General features: G+C 38.1%; 1 long non-coding RNA gene across 1 annotated transcript in view; it reads right to left on the reverse strand.

Annotated features, from left to right (window-relative positions):
- LOC121526533 overlaps positions 1 to 22,980 on the reverse strand; it is a 91,210-nt gene that overhangs the window by 67,804 nt on the left and 426 nt on the right. The gene's annotated exons all lie outside the window — the stretch shown is intronic.

Consider the following 22,980-nt stretch of genomic DNA (forward strand, 5'->3'; position numbering starts at 1 on the left):
AACTTTATTTTTAATTTGAAAAGATCACCAGGAAGTAGAGTCTGGTACAAGTTTTACATTTAGGGCTTCATTTAAAATGTCCAGAGCTCATGATTGGCCCCCTTTAAATGTGTGTGGCCCCCTAGACATCTACCTATACCTGACGGTGCCCTTGTGTATTTATTCAAGGCCAATGTTTGATGAAAACTGCCATTATGGACGGTTGATATATGGGCTGTACATTTTGGCTGAAATAGTTAAATCTGCCAATACAGACATTTAACTTTTTAAGCATTAATGCATCCCTACTTTGTATCTGGTATCAATCTCCATGTAAAGGACTTTTTCTGAGAACTAAATTACTAGCAATTGCAAGCAGCTCCCACTAAAATTGTTCTTTTTCAAGCTCATACTTTAGTGAGTCAGAGTGAAGCCCGTGTGTAATTTATAATCCACTGTTGAACTGAAACAATCAAGAAACAGATGGACAAGCACTACTCTGGATGCTCAGGACTATTGCTGCACAACTAATCTAATCGTAAAGTCAGGCTGTGCAAAAGCATGAAAAGCTGAAATTATTTCAGTATTAAATAGTGCGTATATTTTTACAAAAATGCCTTTAGAAAGGCATTTACCCCTAAATGCCTATTGTATCATATTTGATACACACTTTTATGGGAATGCTATCTAACCAAAATGATCAATAAATTATTTAAAAATCTTTTTAATGCAGGCAGATATATTGTAAAAAAAAAAAGCCCTACAGTGGATTATCGGTTGCCAAAAACACCTTAATGTGATAAAATATATATATATATATATATAATTCTATGGAAATTTTTCTTCTTTTGGATTTGGGTAGAAGGTTAAATAAATATTTCAGTTACAAAAAAAAAAGATTTTCTGGCTATTATTTGAGTTAACAGGCTTTAAGGGGTTAAGTTCACAGAAGTACCACTACTGTACTTAGTTGAAGTATACCCTTATACAGTACTGTAAAAACTTCAGCTTTTGCTACTTAATATTTGTATCTTTTCAGTTGAGAAGTACACACTTCAAAACTATCATTATTTTCTGTATTTTCTTTGAGAACTGAGCAGGTAGACTAATGAAACATTTATGGATTATAACATAATCACAACATTGTGCAGTATCATCACAACCACACATTATTAACAAGCCATGCAGCATTACTAGGAACACATAAAATGATGCCATTCAAACCTTAAGCCCACATGGACAGAAAGTTTTGTCTTGAAGTGTTTTAATGCTAACAGCCAAGTGAACAGAAATAACAGAGGTATTGGCATCAGAGGCATATTCTGTATCTTCATCAGATGATGAGTTCTGACATTGCATGGTATTTTAAGTTGTCTCCCCTTTATTCTTCATGATTTTGATCTGATTTCTGGCATAATTTTCTGTGAAAACAAATAAGAAAATAAACAAGAGAACTATTATTTTGAAGAAGTAGGGAAGGACACCAGTGAGGGCAGTGGACTGATGGACCCTTGATGTAACTGATGCAGTTACTGCAACTAAAACTAAAGAAAATCAAGGACAAGGCTTGATTTAAAACTACAAACTGAAAACAAAACAACCATTTGCAGCCAGGTGTAGCATTCTGCCCACAGTGTGCATTGGGGGACGGGCAGCAACAAAACAGCTGAAATGGAAGAGTGGACAGGGTTTAGTGTGCTGTAGTGTTTTGAATTATTTCTCGTGTTTGCTTTTGAGTAGTGCAGTGAACAAAAATGGAGACTTGTTTACATCATGCACCTTCAAATGCCCTTTGAAACTCTGGTTTGTGCTTTTTTTCTTTTCAGCTCGGATGTACTTCCTTTTGAAAAACAAGCAAAAGTGATGACATTTTCTCCACGTACTGCACATTTCTACATATTCACATGAGATACCAGCTACAGACAGATTTAGTTCTCACCAAAGATTTTGCAGAAAAAAAGAATATGCATGTAGCCCATCAAAGATGTGTGGGAACAAACAACCACTGAATTCTGCCCCTGGTCTCTGACCATGTATTTCACCCAGTACCAGAGTAAACAAAAGCTAATCTAGTCTAAATGAAGTCAACCTCATGGCAATAAAGCGCTTCATTTACTCTATCTACAGGGGAACCACAGTTTTGATGATTCCATTATTGCTTTAATAATGAAAAAGTGTAGCTACATGCTGTTTTATGCACTAGGACGTACTATTCTTTAATAATATAATTGCAGACACACATAATAATTGCAAAAAACTTAGAATGAGATTTGGGCACCTTCCCCTGCCATTGCATAATAAATAAACAGAAAGGGCACCATAAGAGTCATTAACTTCCCCTGAAACACACAAATCTTCCCCTGTGGAGTAGGAAGCGGAGATAAGGTGAAGAGTGCAGGTAAAGAAAACGCAACAAGATGAATTAATCGCATCCAATGCAGAGAAAAATACAGCTATTTTTACATGCCTGTGTAGGAATTCTTACCTCCTGTAGCTTTCTCTAAAGCAACTTTTTCTCTCATCTTTTTTCCTTCAGCTTTTTATCTGACTAGTTGTTAAGGAAAAGAGTGTGGCTGCCTCAGTAAAGTGACATTTAGACAAAATCACGAGGCGTATCAGCAGGACGCTGCCTCCACTGTACATGAACGTGTGCAAATTTACCCTATAAAAGTGCATGTGGTTTTCTTTTTCCAAAAGCATGTGTGTCCTTATAATTGGGTTGACAATCTGCCTCACTTTGAGAGGTGCAGGCTCAGCTTTAGGTGCACGCACACACGTGGACACGCATGCTGTTTCTGCGTCTGGCAGACAAGCTGTAGCCCTTTTGATGTTTGTGTTTTGGGTGATCTTCCACAGTCACAAGGCTGTGCGGGAGGCCTCAGATGCTCTTGAAATCGAGTGTTTCTCTTTGAAAACTCACAGGAGCCTTTTGTGTTTGCAGACCAGCAGCTTTGCAGTCATTTACTCTTGCCTGCTTATTTCTCCACCTTATTTCTGCTCTTAATTTTATTTGTCTGTTGAGTTTTTCTATCTAAGTGCATCATCAGATCAGTCTGGCTGGAACCTTGAGCAGTGCAAGGCAGACGGTCACAGTGAATTGCTAATATGAGTCACAGCAGAAAAACAATACAGCAGTTCTCTTCCTATTCACAGGAAATACAAGAACGCCTGCACTGAGTTCTTTCTAAACTGTGCACATGAGATCTAACGCAGTAACACACATGAAAACAACCACAATGTAAGTGTTTACGCTTCCATGCTGAGAGGATATGAAGACAGAGAGAGGCAAACAAATTCAGGAAGATGTTGAGGGAGGAAGAAAGAAGCAAAGGAGTGAAATTATGGTGTAAAAGACAGCACTAAAGAGGGAATCCTAACACCAGCATGAAGAGGGAGGTGCTCAAGGAGGTAAAATTGAGAGGAAAAGAGTGTATGAGTGTGCGGTGGGCAACCAAGCGTGCAAGAGCAAAGTGTTCGCACCTCAATCAGTGAGAGTTCAGACGGAGGGTGACAGGGAGTGTAGCAAAGGGGACGATGAAGAGAGAGCTAGAAAAGGAGGACAGAAATTAGATGAATCAATGGAGGCGTCCCTCAGGGTATTTTTCATCTTTTAAGGCCAGAACTATTCCATGAACTACTGCATGTCCTCAATCACAGATTTTGCATCAAAAGCAGAGTGTCCTATAAAAAAGTGGTTTGAATTTAATTTCTCAATATCCAAATTGATTTAGTGGAACCTACTGGAGGCTACATGCCGACCTCTGAATTTAGCTTATTGTGCTTCTGCCGGGCGCCGTCAAACAGACGGGATTTCAGATCAGTGCGGAGTTATGACCTGACTACACTAAGATGATAAGATGATTAAATATCTAATTCACTTTAGATCATTAACTTTAATCTGCTTATACTTAGGAGGCAGAAGAGCCAGCAGGAGGGAGGGAGGAAGGAGAGGGAGGGGGAGGGAGGTGGAGCTCTGTGCTCTGGCCGCCATCATTCAATAGCCATCATGGAGTCAGTTTAATCTTCTCTGTCCATCTGACAAAGAGCAGAAAAGGAACGTTCCAATAAAATGTTACAGGAGGTTATAAATACAAACTATATCCTTCTTCCTCCATCTGCTGCTGCATTTGTAGTGTGGTCCAGATGATGTCAAGAATCTACTGTTAGAAAAAGGGGTTGACTGGAGTCTTTTGTTATACAAATGAACACACAAGTTCATTACTACAGTTTTACAAGCAAAAATTTCTTCAGTGAATAATATTTTTATATTGATTACTATCAACATTCCAGATGATTGAAAGCTGATGGTAATTTACTCACTTTTAGTCAAAATAAGTCTGTGTGATTGAGTTGAACAGACATGGTTTTTAAAATGATGTTTGGGCTGCTTCTTTGCTGTTAGGAAGCTCAGACTTCAAAGACTTGAAGAAAGAAAAATCAGATATTAGAAAAAAAAAAATCAATGCCTCTCTCATAGCAGAGTGTAAATTATAACGCTACATTCATTTGCCATAAATTTATCAGACTGCCATTCAAACCAGGATGTGAAGCTCTGATGCTCCAAACTAAACATCAAGTCTTTCATCAGTAATGACTTAGTAAAGTTTCTGGAAAGGGGATTTTGTTACCTTTGGTTGGAATACTGCTACTTGATTTCCTAATTTGCGTTCTTTATGCTAAGCATAGATAATTAAATACTGGCTATATGGCAACAAATATGATGTCACAAAAAAAAGACAAAAATGACATTGGGATAGTTGTTCTTTCTCCTATGTCTATTGCAATTTTCTAAATATAAAAACTCATATAGAAATATCTTTTTTGTTTTTTGGGGGTTTTTTTTGGGCCTTTTCATGCCTTTATTTGATGGAGGAATGACAGTGGATAGACTGGGAAACAGGGAAGAGAGTGGGGAGAGACATGGGGCAAAGGGCGACAGGCCGGATTCGAACCTGGGCCGTCCGCGTACATGGGTTGTGCCTTAAACCACTCAACCATCTGCGCTCCCAATAGAAATGTCTTTTAATGTAAGTTTTTAAACCAACAATTAAATATCTTGGGGGTGTTGACCCCCTCTGAGCCCTCAGCTATTTTTAAACCACTTTGTCTCACCTGCATTATTGTCTTAAAAATCTTGTACAACATCAACCCTGTGGTGCACAGTCATGCTTTAAACAATCCTTTATTCAGGACAACCCTGGCTTTAAGAACATGTGTGCTGCAGTAATGTTGATGTAATTAAAAATAATATGGGATGTAAAGCCACAAGAAAAAATAACAGAAACTGAACTCAAATTTATTTATATGTAACACACAGTAAACAATAATGACCAAGTCTTTTTGTACAAACTTGTTCTCCCATCTCTTGGGGACCAAAAAGTTAGAAAAAAATCATTCTGTTGCAAAAAGTCTTCAAAATATTCACATATTTACAAAAAAAGTCCTTGTGTTTCTTTGGGACACATTAAAGCCTCTCTGTCTCTCCATCAAGAGCTCTTCAGGCCGTCTGTATAATAATCTGAGAGTAAAGACGTGCAGTTTGGCAAAGCATGATGCAAAGACAGAATAGCCTGCCATTGGTTGTTGCAGATTGGTTTAGCTAAATACGCTATAAAAAGAACAGGCAGTCCATGTCCATGTAAACAGAACAGGCAGCTGATATAGTGGAAAAATGATACAAATATGATTTTTAGAAAAACACTCAGAAAGTAGACAAGAATGAGAGAGCACCCTTACACTCATTTGGGAACTGATATGCTAATGCAAAATTACACAGCTGTGTTTTTATTAATTTAGCATATTTATATTAGTTATAGATAACATAATTAAACAACTGATTTAAATGTGGTCAGTTTTGTTTTGATTATGCAATGTTTTTATCTAAACTGCAAAATTATAAATTATGAATATAAACTAAGCACTTAGGTAAGAAAGTTTAAATGAATGTTGAAAATAAAACACTGTCACAACAAAAATAGCTTTTTTGCCTTTATTTAGAAAGGCTGGTTGAAGAGAGACAGGAAATATGGGGAGAGAGAGGGGGGAAAGACATGCATCAAACAGCACTGAGGCAGCTTACACATCTACGCCTTACTACAGTCCCAAACATGCCTTAAGGTTCTGCACAGTACTGTATACGGGCATTAAAGGGACATTTCTTTATGCTAACTTGCATGTTCACCCAGCTTATGAGGACGTGGAGTTTAACGGTAATTTAAGACCAAGATGCAAAAGATTTAGCAGTTTAAGAACAACTGCATCTATCTGCTACTTAAGATCTTCTGAAGGGAAGTTTTTTTGAAATCCAAGTAAGATACTGGTGAATGAGGCCCATTTACTTCAGTTGAATGCACTTACCAAAAGCCATAAAATTCCTCAATTTCTATGGGTCATTAAGTTTTATTCCTTGTTAATGTAGCTCAAGAATTCTAGTTGTTTCAAGGACATCTTGCAAAAGTCAGATGACAAGGCTTTAATTTTCAACCCTGAGTATCTTGCCTGAATCCTCAGTCATAAGAAAAGTATCTTATTTAGAAAAGAAAACTTCTGTATTTCCAGAAATGTCAGATTATGCCTTGCAATAATTGCAGTGACCTCAACATGGATTACAGAAATCCATTATCCCTCCCCTTCCTCTGAAGCTCAAATGGACATTGGAAACACCCTAAAAATCAGGTAGTGCTCTTGGCAGTGATGGCTGCAGCCCTGAATCACTGATACGGCAGAGAGGCAAACATTTGTTTTGATGTCCGGAGAAGATACTTTGGCAAGTCCACTGAACAACTGAAACAGAGCTTTGGTTACAAACTCCAATCTGCTCATGGCAGAGAGACAACGCTGAAGGCAGAATCCGAGGCTATCTTTGGAATAATATTGTACTTGCCAATCAGTCATGCCAACAATGTGTAATTGAGGCTCAGAGGAAACAGCTGAAACAGACGAGAGGAGGAAACATGGGACTCTGAGGTGAAAACCACCAACAGGCCAGTAATTATTGTCCATTTATTTCAAAGGAGATAAGTGGCGTGACAGAGGATATAGAGTGGATTTCTCTCTTTGAGAACACTGTGCCAATGTGGCTTACAAAGACAGAGAGAAAGAACAAGTGGAAGGATGAAGAGAGAGAAAAGAGAGATAGAAAGGGGAGGAAAGAGAGGGAGACAGTGTGAGGTTACGCCGCTTCCATTAGCCATCCGTTGCCTTCCAAGAAGTGGAGCAGCAGCTAGATCAGATTGCACTCCACTCAAACAAAGAGCTTTGGTTATTTGAGTCTTCTGCCATTGTAGCGGCTAAATTTCCCAAGGCAAATGTTGACGGGGAAAATTGATATTGAGTGCAAAATTATTCTCCAATGATCACAAGGCATTTCCTTAACCAAAGTTGTGATCAATTGTGATCTGTCTCTACATCAAAGGGCACTGAGATTGACTTGAATTTAAAGATTAGATCTAAGTGGACAAAACTAAATTATGTATAAAAAAATATAGAGAGAGAAATAAATAAGTGTAGGAATGCTGATTTATTGATCCTAGACTGAAAATGAATGACAATAGGTTCTTTGCAGATGATATCCCATAGCAGCTGAGAAGACCTCTTGGGGGGCAAGACACGATTCCTTCATAGAGAAACACCAAAAAGGTCATGTTTGAGCCATTTATGACTGATGATAAACATTCTTAATTCTTAAGCTACTTTTCTCTCCTAAAAGTATTGAAATTTTCAGTTAAGAAATAAAGAATTTTTTAAAAGTTCAAGGAGAACAGCAGCAGGCAGGAATCAAATACCCTCCGTCTAAAGACACTGCTCATGTATGGTCCATTTCCACAAGCAGTCCGGTTTGGTTCAGTCCAGTTTTGTCATGGTTTAGCTCATTAAACTCCAATTTTACCCATGTTTCAACAGCTGATGTCCATCTCACCAACCTCCTGGCACTCTTATTGTGAAATCCATCTCTTTTAAGACATCCAGATCATTTGGTTCAGCTCAGTAGAGCTGATTGTTTTGGCTTCCAAACAGCTTTGTTTGGTCTCAATTTGGCCTTTTAAATGTGGATTAAATAACAACAAAGGCTGTAGGAAAGGAAGCTGGCACTCAAACAGGAGTTAGCTAGAGTGGCGTACATTAAAAAGCAGTTTATTGTAGTCCTATATCTACATATCTGATAAAATCAGTAAACAAAAGTTTAATGTTTCTAACTGTGCCTAACTTAGGCACCTACCCTCTCTGCCCATATTTCCCCATTCAAATAGCGAGTACATTAGTGTAAATGGATCCAGCACCAAAAAAAAAAAATCTATAATAATAATCAGCCACAAGTGACTGAAAAAGGAGGTGATTACAGTTGGCACAAACAAGAGACCTATCAAGAATGTAGCATGATTGTTTAATAAGAGCCTGCTTTAAAGACATGGTTGTTGCACATCAAAGGGTCGCTCCAGTAAAATGTTTGAAGTTTGAAGTAATCGGGAGGAAGGAAATGCCTCACTAGCAGCCTGCTAGCTCAGATGCTAACCCAGTCAAACTGCAGATAACAAAATCTCCCACACACACATAAGAATAATTGTGCAAGGCCAAAAAACCTGCTTCTGTTCTTACTCCATGGTTGTTTTTCTTTCTTGTTACCTCCAACCCAAAAGCTAAGGGGATGTCATCTCAACAACAGTCTGCTAGTCGTCTTGCACATATAGATCCTAAAGAAATATTTTCAATATTTCCCACATAGACATTGTCAGGCACGGTGCCAGATACATGTACAGCTGCTGAAGTTTTGTTTTATCTGTACATAATCTTCATCTCTGCAGGCAAGAGAGAGAGAGAGAGAGACAGATCCACTGGTACATGGCTCCACACTGAAGTAAAATGTCTCATGTTAAAACTCAGGCTTTTCATGCTTTGGTATTAATAAACTATTACAGCTGCTTGATGCACTCCCACAGTTCAGGATGTTTGTTGTGATTCTTGTCGACATCAGCAAGCCTACAGACAAGCAGTTCATCTGTTGTGATAAAGAAATCAGTTTTAGGGGAAACACTTCATAAGTGGAGTGATGTGCTATTTAAAGCTCTGAGTTAACTGTGATTTAAATAATTATATTCGATTAACTGATCAGTATTTGGGTTTAATTTTAGTCAGAAAAGGTTGTTTGTTTGTTTCTTTGTTGAAGCCCTAGATTTAGGGACATGCTGATGACTTGGTCTGCATGTGTTAAACATCTATCTTTCTCAGGCATTTATTTGGTTTCAGTAACAAACTTATTGCCAATATGACCTGATTTTTACAGTCTATGCTATAATTTAGTGGGAATTATGAGTTTGCATCTGTGCAGTCGATGCAGAATTGCATAACTGCAGATCACATGCAAAAATCTGCTCATGCATAGGCTGTGTTAGTGTTTACAGGACTAAATGTCTCAGCTACGTCAGGTAACCAAAAATCCTTTTACTTCTTGTCAAAAATTCCCCTGGTTTGGTCACAGGACAGTGCATTGGTCTCAATAGGACTTTAGGGTTTATACAGCCTCATGGTGTCATTACCTTGTACATCTTTGCTCATTAAACATTGTGGCTGTTGAGCATTATCAGGACCAATGCAGGGAAATCCTAACTTTAATAGTTGACACTACATTAAACAAAGCCTGGCGTTAGTTCATGCAGGACATGGTAGTCATACACCCAGCCATGATCAGCTGATGACCTAATTATTGCCTCCAGCTCCCACAGCCAATCACAGCTCTTTCTCTCAACACAGCGTTGTATCTAATTATGACGTACTGCTCATTAATCCTTGCTTGCATTGATGTTGATGCATAATGCTGCTGCTGCTGCTGCTTAACCTCCTCCACCCCAGCCTCCTCCTTTATAGCATAAAGCATAATCAGATTTATGCTACTATGGATTACTTGCTTTTGAACTAATTTTATTGTATTCAATATGCATTGTTTAAATGTATCTATCTATATGGGGGTTTCTGGCCATGTCTCTGCCTGGAAAGTCAAAGCATCCTGCTTGACTAACCCAGGGAACACCTTTAGAGCAGAGCCTTCTCCATGAAGTAAAACTGTATACCCATTTTGCAGTAAGATGGTTAAATGTATGACGAGAGCGTTCCTGACTGAACTATAAATCTGTCCAATTTGCTTTATGCACAGCAGAAGTTAGCAAAGCAAATTACCTTTTTGTGGTTATGGTTCTGCACCCACCTCACACTTTGAAAACCGCTGAGTTAGATATAACACAGTTAACATGCAAACCTAACACGTATGATCTTACCTGATACAAATGTTAGGAATGCATGGTATTATTGGTCTGGTGTCGGTATTGGCAGATATTAGCTTAAAAAGGCAAATATCTATATCAGCAGATGCCAAAATTTCTGCAGATATTAATATCCGATATTTTACCTATGTTTTTCAGCATTTATCAACTGTAAATTTTGTCCATACTTACAAATAAATTACTGAAATCTTAGGCTGAACCAACAGACCTATGTCATTTGAGGTCTTTTTCTTTATTTATCCTCATTCTTTAAATGTTTTTTATGGACTAATGTTTGTTTCCTTGGTCATCCTCAAACCTTAAAGTGTGTCCAAAAGGACTGAATTTCTTGTCCATAAAGCATATTTAAACATCAATATCCATAACAGTATTGGCTAAAATGAATCTGTAAATATCAGCATATCAAATATCGGAAAAAATCCAGTATTGTCCATCCCTAAGAAATATGGTACGTGCCCCTCTGCTGCAGTTACAGCATAATTCTGTGGGAAACACTGATTTTAATCTGCCACTGATATGATTTTTAATGGAGAAGGGTTTCAGGCTCTCTCAAATTATTCCCAGCCTCCCAGAATATGGTAGGAAAAATTAAATCTGGAGTTTTTCACCATCATGTTTTACCTGATTCATTCTTTTTATCTATCATACTATTTGAATTCAGTCTTCTTTGTAAGCCATCAGCTTTAGAGCCAGAGTAATCCCCAAAAATCAATACATGTTCAGTGTCCAGAGAACAGCAGACTGTGGTTCTGCGCAGCATTTTAAATAAACCCTTAATCATTAACAACAGGCCTGCAACATGAGCTAATCCAATTCCCTATAGACCCACGCCCATGGACACAAATCCCTCATGTCAGGGGGAGAGAATTAAGTGTTTAAACCTGACACACCCATCCAAAACATGTGTCCCCTCACAAAAAGTTCAAGGGTCAACTTGTCACTAGAAAATAACAACCTTGTCAGGAAAAATACAGTATAGTACACAAATGCAAGAGGGCTCCAAAATGTGCACACGCATGCACTGAGGAATGTGTTAGCACTGTTAGTCAGATGAGGAGATTTAGAGCCAGGAAAATGCTTTATGGGAGCGAGAGATGTCTAACCACACCTAAGGGAGAAGTGTTTGCACCTGTAGCTGGATGATTCATGCAAAGGAACAACAACATGCACCATAAGGCTGGCCTGATTTTAAGCCTGACTTTAGGTCTGATTTCCCAACTCTGATGAGTGGAGGGGTGTCCCATGTCAAGGCTTGTAGAAAACAATTATTAGTACAAATATGAGGCTGGACAGCTCCCAATGAGAGCAAGCAGACCAGGTAGCGTCATTAACCAGATATTTCATATTTTCATTGCTCTCAAACATAAACCATAATGTCAGCCAGGTTTTCACCCATATTCTTTCACTCTTTTTTTGTTTGTTTTTGATTTTTGCTGCAACTGTATGTATGCCAGGACAGGCAGTCAAGAATTACAAAAATGTGTGTGAAGTACACATCTGAATCTTATTTCCCATAGTTCATGTCCCCACATAAAAACAATACAAAACACATAACAGACGGACAGAAAACAAAGGACAGAACAAAAACAACCATAAAAAACATGGTCAAGTCAATAAAGCAACATAGTGGATGCATTCAGATCCCACTGCTATCATAACCCTTAACACTGGTGTTAGAAAGTCAAAGTCCATATGAGACAGTCATAACTTCAAAAAGTGCGAGGTCCTGCCTTTATTGATTTTATAAATTTTGTCTAAGACAAGGGAGTTTGAAAGTTCATTCTACCAGCGGCCTATTGCTGAGGGGTTGGATGCCTTCCAGTCTAAAGCTATACACTTCCTTGCTGCTGGTGAGGCAAGATCTATGTATGTACATTCACAGATTAGTTCCAAGGAGACATTAATGGGATGAAAGGTGAATAGAAACATGTAAAAACTAGGGATATGCAAGGTTAAATGGTTAAATGGTTGATCAAATTAGCCAGCGCGAGATTTAAGAGTAGGTTAAACTAATTACTTTAAAGTTTACTTAAAACCTCCAACCATTAGAGGCCGCTGTAGCTTCAGTTAATGGCTGCTGCCTTCCTGTCTGAGCTCTCCCCCAGCATTTCACCCGGCATAAATATGAGAAGCTCAGCAGTTAGCATGTAGCAGGAACAGTGCAGCAGGGCAGTTTTTAAGTATTAAATGAAAATAAAGTGGCATGCAGGTTGTCAAGGGTTGAACTGGCATGTAACTACTCAATGGAGGTGAAAAGAGGCAACATATCAAAGCACAATATTCAATCAGCAAAGAGGAACAAGGGCTGTCGGAGCTAGGGGTGTGAATCACTAGTGGCCCCAGGATATGATATTAGCACGATACTTGGGTCACGATTCGATATTATTGCAATTTTGAACATTTTGCAAAACAGTGAGTATTGCAATACATTATAATAGGGTTAGGGTTAGGATTAGGGTATATTACGTTCTAATACCATTTTTTCAACTGTTTAACTGAATTTGTATTAGTCTTGCCCTCATGTTTGTCATATTTCCGCTGGGGGTGCAATGTTACAGGTAACCCACAGTCCGTACCTCGTTTTATGGGCCACAGTTTTCGATTCAGTTTCAGTATATGCTTTGTGTGTAAAGAGAATTTTTTTCCTCCCGAAAGTATCTCTTTATTATCCTTGTCAGTAAAAACTGCATTTTACAGTAAACAAATTCCAGCATCACTGGTGTACTGAATAATATAACACTAGTTATAGTTACTAGTTACTAGTTACTAACACACACTTGTCTAACTCTGACTCAAACTGAACATTGTATTTAGAGCTGTGAAAAAATATCGATACGGAAATTTATCGTGATATTTTGACATCCGATACAATATTGATACTTCAACTCTTAATATCGATTTTTTTGTAAAAAGTAAAAACTCATATTTTAGCCGAGCTGTTAGTAAAATACGACTTCCGCACCTCCACATGGCTTACAAAATACCAACACCTGCACAATTCAAAGCAGATATTTGGAAGCATTTAGGCTTCAAAGTTAAAACGGGGAGCACAAACAGTGAGAAAGAAAATGCAGTTTGCAAGCTCTGTCTTGCTGCCGTGAAATATAGCGGGAACACCACCAACGTATTGTGTGATTTACATATACATCATCTCTATATTTTTCTTAGTTAACTGTGTAGAATATCGCAATATATCACAATATCACGATATTCTGATATACCGTGATACTATCGTATCGTGACCCAAGTATCGTGATGTGTATTGTGAGGTTCTTGCCAATACTCACCCCTAATTTTAATGCTCTACAAATCAAACCTTTCATTCCAATAGTCTACCACATCTTTATTTTACTACACTATGTACTCACTGCCACAATTACAATAATAAGAAGAAGAAAAAAAATGATTATTTTGAAAGTAGGCTACTTTAAACATAGTTGACTGAGATATAAAGAGCTGCATCAGTAAAATTAAACTATTTCTCATTCTCTTTAAGGACATCCATATTTAAAACACTCAAAAGAAATCTTTCTGTCAATAACATGTTTGCTGTAGTTTAAAAGAAATAGTTTACTGGATCTTTTTGTGCGTTTTTTTATATGAGCTTTGACAGCGTTGGACGCGACGCACAGATGAGCATTCACGTAAATGTGTGTGCGTTGGTGAGCGAGTGTGCGTCTCTGCTCTGTGCTGTTGACAAATAGCAGGGCGCATTTAAATGGGGCTGGACAGTGGACTCTACGGCGCTGAAAGAGAGTTTGTTTGGCTAAGTTGACCGCTGCAGTATACAACAGCCCGTCGCGCTAAACATGTTAAGCTTCTGATTGATGATAGCCCAGCCAACAGCTGATGGATGTGTGATGTGAGAAGAGAAGGAGACAGCATGGAAACAAGTCGAGTCGCTCCATTGTCTTGTGTTTGGGAAGCGTTATATCAGGATGCTTACGCTGTCTACAGTTTTCACTCCTTCGTCATTGTATTTGACGGCAAAACCGAAATTAACCCACACCGCTGATTTCAATGAAGCTGGTGCTTCTTCAAATGTCTCAACTCCTCGCTCATTTTCTTTTTTCCACTTAAGTGTGAGAGCGGCAGCGTGAAACCGGCTCCAACACAGTGTGAGAGGAGCTGTATGGGTGGAGCAACAACAATGATTGGACATTAACTCGTGGGGAGGGCTTTTCTCCCGCCAGGACAAACCCACATACAGACACACACAATGGCCTGTAAACCATCAGTGCTAAATGAATTACAAATCTGAAAATCTGCAGTCCACAAGGGCCGTGCAGAGCAGACCGAACAGTTCAATATTTTACTGAGTACCGTTGCATCCCTAAGTTCCATAGTATTTCATTTTCATGTAGCACTTCTTGCAAACCTCATGTGTCATCTCCATCTCATTCGTGCTCTGCTTGCATTCCTAATGTCCTTCTCCTGGTGCTGCCATGTTAGTTGTACTAACTTTCTCCTGCTCTATGACCGTCACCTCTGCCGACCTCACCGGACAAACAACTGTCCAAACAATTGATTTTATTTTTCCATTATGATAAACTTCAGTTCTTATTAGCAATTAATTTGAAAAGATCAATACTTGGTGGATAATACGATACGATATATCACCAGACGAAATATCGCAATACTATGCTGTATTGACTTTTTCTTCCACCCCTACCGGTACCTGTGAACTGGTTCTGGTACACAATGGTACCCCATTTAAGTACTTTGTTTGTGAATATGCAATAATAAATGTTATTAAATTTATGAAATAACCTCAAAACTGTCAAACTGTCCGGACCGTACTGGTGCAAAACATTCATCAGTTCTTAAAGGAGGGAAAATCACCTCAAAACACATCGGCATCATGCATAAAATTAAACTAAAATGCTGTGCCTTCAACTGCCTGCTCGAAGAAAAGACTCCAGCTGCACTGGGAGCAACATGCAGTCATAACACTGGCTTAAGCTGGCAACAGGCTACAGGACAATTTTCTTGCTCATCTGCTCAGATCAGCACTGAGAAGTGCTTCCAAACTTTGAAACAAGTCCTATTAGTTAAAAACATTAAACCAATGTTGAAATCTGTGGTGAAATCAACAGAATAAATGTTAATTATCTGACTAAACTAGCCAGCAGATGGTTATATTAGGATGATCATGATGCAATTCAGCTTTTGATGAGAAACTTAAATAATTGTAGTTGTGAAAATGAGGAAGGTGTTTGTTTTTATTCAGCAATAAAATGTCTCAGCACAATCTCAAATCAAAAGTCAGTAAAGTCTGTGGCCAGGTTTTAAAAGCTGCCCTTCAATCTGAGGCACCTCTTTCATTTGGAGGGAATGTTTTCTGTTTGTCTTAACTGCTGCTAATCTTATGAAAGCTTGATTAAAAAAACAACATCTCAGGTAAACTGCAGTACTACCCTGCCATGTTTTGTGAGAAAATGATGGCAGCTGTTTTGCATTTAATGACATACTTTGGTAAGTAGAAGGGTACAGGTTTTGGTTTGCCTTGGACTAGCCACCAAATTTCAAAATCAATCAAAACTTTTTTATTCATATTGAGCTGCTGAAAGGACAGGAGGACAGGGCAGTAAAAAGAAAAAGTAAAATAGTGGCTTGTTGTAACAAGCATGCAGGTTTGTGACAGGACAAGGCCAAACAACGCCTTGAGTGTGAGCGATGCTGCAGAGGAGGAGGTGTGAACCAACTGTGGAAAATGAGAGGAGCTCCACTGGGTTCATGTAAGATCTCCATCCTTCCATGATGTTTGTGACCCGAGGCATTCAGCATATGTTCTGTTATTTTCTGGTAGTCGTAAGCCTTAACGGCAATTCAATATAACAAACCTAACAATGAATACTTTAAAAACCCCACCTGTGCAATAACTTCATACTGGGAATGTAGATCTCCAATTCCAGAAAAGTTGGGATGCTGTGTGAAATTGAAATAAAACCAGAATGCAATGATTGTCAAATCTCATAATCCTATATTATTCACAATAGAACACAAACAACACATCAGATGAAAAACATTAGCTCATTCTGAATTTGATGGCAGCATCACATCTCAAAAAAGTAGCGACCGAGTCTCTCAGAAGTCAAGTTGGGCAGAGGTTCACCTGCAAAAACACTCCGTCTGAGAATTGTGGAACATTGTGAAGACTTTAAATATCCCACCATCTACAGTCAATAATACAATCAAAAGATTCAGAGAATCTGGAGAAATCACTATGTTCAAGAACCAAAGCTGAAGGTCAGTATTAAATGCTGGTGATCTTGGGGCCCTCGGGGGCCACTGCATTAAAACTGGCATGATTGTGGGCTGAATCTCACTGCATGGGCTCAGGAACACTTCCAGAAATCACTGTCTGTCAACACAGTTCGCTGCGCCATCCACAAGTGCAAGATAAAGCTGGATCGAGAAAAAAACCATACAGTATGTGAACAGGATCCAGAAATAACACAGTCCTCTCTGGGCCAAAGGTCATTTAAAATGGACTGAGGCAATGGAAAACTGTTCTGTGGTCAGATGAATCAAAGGTTTTGGAAACCACAGACCCTGTGTCCTGTAGACTAAAGAGGAGAGGGACCATCCAGCTTGCTATCCTGGCTCAGTTCTAAAGCCTGCATCTCTGATAGTATGGGGTTACATTAGTGCCTGTGGCATTGGCAGCTTACACATCTGGAAAGGCACTACCAATGCTGAAAGAAAGATAGAGATTAGACATACCACATCCATCACAACAGCATGGCTTCACAGAAGAAGAGTCCTGAACTGGCCTGCCTTCGGTCCAGACCTTTCACCAATACAAAACATTTCGTTCATCATAAGGTAATAATCCAGCAAAGAACCAAGACTGTTGAGCAGTTAGAATCCTACATCAGACATGAATGGGACAACATTCCTCTCACAAAACTCCAGCACCTGGTCTCTTCACTTCCCAGATGTTTACAGACTGTTGTTAAAAGAAGTGGGGATGCTACACAATGGTAAACATGGCCCTATCCCTACTTTTTTGAAATGTGTTGCTGCCATCAAATTAAACATCTGTTGATTATGTTCAATTGTGGATAAGATATGATTTTATGAGATTTGCAAGTCTTTTTTTTTTTTTTTTTAAATTATACACAGCACCCCAACTTTTTTGTAATTGGAGGTGTATGTTTTAAGAATTCAGTGACAAATGTTTAATTTATTTTCTCAAATACACACAATGTCTTAGCTCTTAGAGTTCTCTATATAAGGATTACAGAAGATTCATGTTGTGGGTAAAATATTGAAAAAGTCAGAAGTGGCCTGAAGCTGAATTAGATTAACATTTAACCTTCATCAAAGTGCTTTGTTATATAAGCATCTAATGTGGGGCACAGAAGACACTACGTGAAAGAATGACAGAGTGTCCTCTACTCCGTACAAAAACTTAGCGCTGCATGCATTATAAAAATGTTGGCTGTGAATATGATCCTGACAGCAATTACGCTTCCTTCCAAGCGTCTTTGTCAAAACAAATTAGAAATGTGTTAACATCATTTTAAGGCGACACGGCTGGCATAGCACATTTACTTCATACAGTGTACAGGCAATGCACAAAACATCAAATAAACTCCCACATTTATATCAGTACGGCAAATAAACACCCATGTGGAGCTGCACAAACATTAAACCTAGCATCATCACTCTCAAAAGTTCAAGAAACGAACACACACAGTCTGAAACGCTAACACACTCAGGAATGAAGGAAATAGATGGCGACCACTTTTGTTTTTTTTCTCTACAGTGTGCACTTCCCCTCAGGCACATCCAAAGAAAATATTTGTGTCTGAAACACTCGGATCGTTCGGGGAATAATTCAATTCAAGCTCTATGATGAAAATAGATTGGTAATTCTTTTGACTTAATTTTTGCCTGCTTATTTATGCAGAACAAACAAATATGCTGCCTCATTCACACACAAACACACAAAAAATCAAGTTCAGAGCAGAGTTGGGCAGAAACAGTTTTTCTTTTGTTGGTTTAATACCCTATTGCTTTTGTTTTTGTGTGTTTGCCTCTGTGGAATTCGGTCCTGGCCGCTGGCTGAATGAAAAATAAAGAACAAACAGACGCAGCATGTCTGAACATGATGTCAGTGTGAGTCTGTGTATGTGTGCAGAGCGGACATTAGGGCATGTGAGCAGATTCCAAAATATCAAGATAATGTCTGTACAAAATGTAAGCATCATGAACATAGCCTGTGTAGCTTGTGTCAACATGGCGAGCAGCTCTAATCCTCTGACCACCTGTTTATTTACATTTACAGAGACATTTTTAATTGAGGGCATTTCAGAGGGCAGCAAACATTCATAAACTATGAGTCTGAGTGGGTTTATGCACTCCCCTGAATAACACGTCTTTTATTTTATTATCACAGGAAAAACGTTATTAACAATACTGGCAAGGAATACATTACAACAGGGGTGTTCAAACTATGGCCCAGGGGCCAAATGTGGCCTGTGGTAAATTTTCTGATTGGCCTGCAGCAAATTCAAAAAATAAATGAGATATGGCCCACTTAGTTTCAGTACAAGGAAGGGCTACTATTCTACTTTTGTAAACAAACATTTAACAAGAAGAATTAATATAATAACAGAACAGGGATGGGAATTGATGAGATTTTAATGATATTGGTGCCATTATTGATTCTTCTTAGTCTGGGGTAGACAGACTGTCCACCTGGTGGATTATTGATGCCAATATTTGGCATTTAGTTGATTATGAGAATCAGCATTTTATTTTAGCAGTAATTGATCAAATCAGTTAATACAAAGGTGTGCTACTTAAGCTCTTCTGCAAGGTCTCTGACTCTGTTTTCGCTCTCTATAGCCTCACCTAATTTCCTGAAAACAAAACTTTCTGACTGGCCTCATGTGACAAGCACACAGTTAATTTAACTGAGTAGATTTTACTCAAATAAAGTACAATTTTACTCTGAAAAATGTAACATTTGGTCCAAGTCTATTTGGAGTAAAATTCACTCTGCTTGCAGGGTAATGTTTTTATTTTACTCTAAATGATGATTATGTACTCCACAATGAAGAAAATAAAAACAACTTTACAGCAATTTTACTAATTACAGAGTAATTCAGACCATAGTTTATTCATTACAGAGCTGTTTATTCTCAATACAGTGTTGTATTTAGTCCTTTCAGAACTGTTTTTCATTCCTTATAGAAATGTTTCTACTCATTACAGAACAATTTCTACTCCATATAGAATTGGGTAATGGTTATGTAGAGCTGTATCTTACTCTAAATAGACTGATCTTCCTCTTTATAAAGAGCTACATTTTCTTCTTTATAGATAGCTCTGTCTTTCCACCTATAAAAGGTGTAACGACAAAAGAGTTGTTTTTGCCTATACATATTAGACAGTGTTCTGATATTACGAGACAATTGTTATGAACATTTGACAAGAACTCAGCAGCAGAGCATGAGACAAGGTGGTAAAGTAAAAGTTTATTTGACAACAATAGTGCAAATGATGGTGAGTGTACTGGCTGGTGGTTGGAAATAGCACTGGCAGAGAGAAGGAGACACTGCAAAAAAAAAGGCAAATGGAGTTAGACAAGGCAACAAAAAAAAACAACTCACTGAAAAAATCACTAGATTATCAGAGGTTGAAGAGGAGTTACCTGAATAGAAGCTGTAAAGTTGTCTGAAGGTTCATCACCTGGTGAGGAGATCTTGATTGCCAAGGATTATCTGCAGCTGGGACTGTCCATGAGTGACGCCAGCTGAGTTGAAACTTAAGTGGGTGTGGTTAAAAGTTTTACTCCAGCAGAATTTACTCTGTTTTTACTCCAACTCTCATGGTGGCTGGTAATAAATATACACAATAATGAGTAAATTTTACTATTTTTGAGTGAAATACTTTTTACTCTGGAAAAATTACTCCCCAGATTTTCTTGTGTGTCAGCCAATTAACACTGCAGCCAGGGTGGCACTGACACAAGGAGTGCAAGGCTTCACTTCCTGTTTCCTGCTGCTATTGAGTTGCTCTCTGCTGTTTCTCATGTTAACAGAGCTTGGGCTGAACTGTTTATATTTCTTATGTTTTTAACATGCACTTGAACTTTTGTCACATTAACTATACTTTGTCATTTAAAAAAATGCATATTGATGTCAGATATCTGTTTTCGGCCTAATAATCAGTATCAATATCGGCTCAGAAAAATCAATATTGTTACAATCTAATTACAAGCATAAGAGAGACAGAAAGAGATATGTTGGGTATATGTAAGACGCTCAGGCAGGACATAATAAACAGCTCAAAGCCTGTGAAAACAGTATAAAAATATCCATCTAAACAGGATCATTATGCAAAGGCAACAATAAACTGGTTCTGATGATAAACAGACTGTCATATCTCTATACCCGAGCCAGAGGGCAACACACTCTGTGACATTCATCTTCTTTAAGTAACACTGCTCATAATGACAACCCACATGGTGGGAACAAAACACACACTCAGACACACACACCAAAGTATCCTGTCATAAACACATACAGTCACAAACACACAGTATTAATATTCTGAGTTGCTTTCCCTCTGTCTTACAAACACAGCGAGGAACTCTCTCACTCTGGCTCTCTCAGCAATCTCCCAGTATTTAATACAACTGGATAGTGCCAGGGGCAAGGCAGAAGTCATAATCATGAGTGTGTTTAACAGCAGTGTGACAGGCGAATGCTGCTTCAGTGTAAGTAAGGAACATGTAAATAAGCAGGCTGAATTATTCAAGGCTAGGACCAGCTCACCCATGCTGGTCTCCCTCACCCACTCAGCTAAGACTTCAAGCTGGGATAATCTCAGAAAAGGATGCAAGAAACACTAATGGCTTATGTCAAGGTGCTCACAGTCCAAACTCTGACTGTGTTAAGTGGGAGTTTTAGGATTCTACTATTGCAGTCAATTTATGCAACACTTTTTCTGAATTAAGTATCTTGTCAAGTATAAGTGATGATACCAAAGCTGAGGTGAGCTCAGAGATTGTAAAGGTTGTAAAGTAAAGATGTAAGGCAAGTAGAGATGAGACAAAATGTGAACTGACTGATAGGCTGCCTGACATAAAGTCAACCACTATTCTATCAGCAATACTTATCTGTTTCAGTCATTTAAAACAGTTCGTCAGCTTGTCATATGACCATGGATTCAGACACATCCATCAACTATCTTGCTGTGTTAGAAAGAATAACATTGGGGAAGTAGTTCATTCTTTTTCACATGAAAAAACACTTTTTGCTTATCAAAACACATTTTCTACATGTCAGGAATATTGGCCTTTATGACGAAGCAGGTCTAAAAAAACGTTTCATACATGTTGGTGATTTAATAATGTTTAAAACCATGTTAAACATTTGCTTAAGATTAAGCTGACTTGCTAAGATGGTCATTTTTTCCAAAATGGTAGCTATGGGGTAAAGAGAGACAAAGGCTATGGGGTAAATTAAGCCAGCACCATAAGGCATTTAAGATCAGTTTAGTCTTTGATATTCTCAATCTATTAACCACATTTGAGATGATTCATCTAGGAACATCACTATTTTCAACTCACTTAACAAGCAAATCTTTTTACTGATAAATCTGTAGGTATTTATATTTTTGTTCTATTATAAACAAATCAGGCTTTATTTTTGTCCTTAACTTAAAATGAGATGCTTTTGTGGACTTGTCCGGTGAATATGGCATGTATTACCTGCAGTGTCGGAGTAGCTACTCAAAAAAGTAATCCATTACTAGTTACTTTCCAAAAAAGTACCAAGTTACATTACTTATTTACTCAAATCAAAAAGTAAGTAGTTACTTTACCAGTTAAATTACTGTTGCATTAGCCTACTCCTTGTCACCTGAGATCTTCTGTAACTTAACTACCAATGAAAAATACAATGCTTAACTTTACATATTCCCACATTAATATAATATAATATAAATGCCATGAAAGGCGTAAGAATGCATCAGGGATTTTAACACAAGAAGTGCTGTTACAAGTCAGGACTTAGTGTACATGAGCTCCAGAAGTTTGTCTGCACTCGAGCACATCTGTCATGTGTTCTGTTCAGTCAAGTTGTGTAAACAGTCACAGCCTCCTAATAATTATTCTACACAAAACAATCAGCACAAATTCTTATTCTAATAAAGAACAACACCTCTCCTTTCTGCTCTTTAATATAAAAAAATGTGACCAGAAAGTTGTGAAAATTACACCAAAAGAGCACCGAGCAGACAAATATATCAAGAACAAGGCCACAGCGTGGTAGTTTAAGTTCTGCTGTTTATTAGTGTAATGAGCTTTGACTTTATTCTCAAAATTTCAACTTTTTTTCAAAACTATTATTTGGCTTAATCCTTCAAGTTTCGACTTTAAACTCAAAGTGCACAGAATTACTGTTTCCTTCACCTCTGGCCCTTATCCTCCTCTGTACCCTTGTTAGTTGTGGTCAGTAATGCATAAATGAGTTGAAGCTATCAATCTGACAGAGCTAAAATAGACCCAGACCATAGCTACTTATAACGTATTTACAGCGGGGTTTACAGCGGCATTGATAAATGTAAGTAACAAAATGTTTTATACAATAAATATAATACTGTGTGTTTAAATTAAAAGTTATGCATTTATGATGTGTCAACTGTTATCAAATAGGACTGATGGCGCTATCTAGAGTGCCATTAAGTTATGCAGCGTCATCATTCA

The sequence above is a fragment of the Cheilinus undulatus genome, linkage group 18 (genome assembly GCF_018320785.1).
Source record: "Cheilinus undulatus linkage group 18, ASM1832078v1, whole genome shotgun sequence".
In the NCBI taxonomy this organism is placed as follows: Eukaryota; Metazoa; Chordata; class Actinopteri; order Labriformes; family Labridae; genus Cheilinus; species Cheilinus undulatus.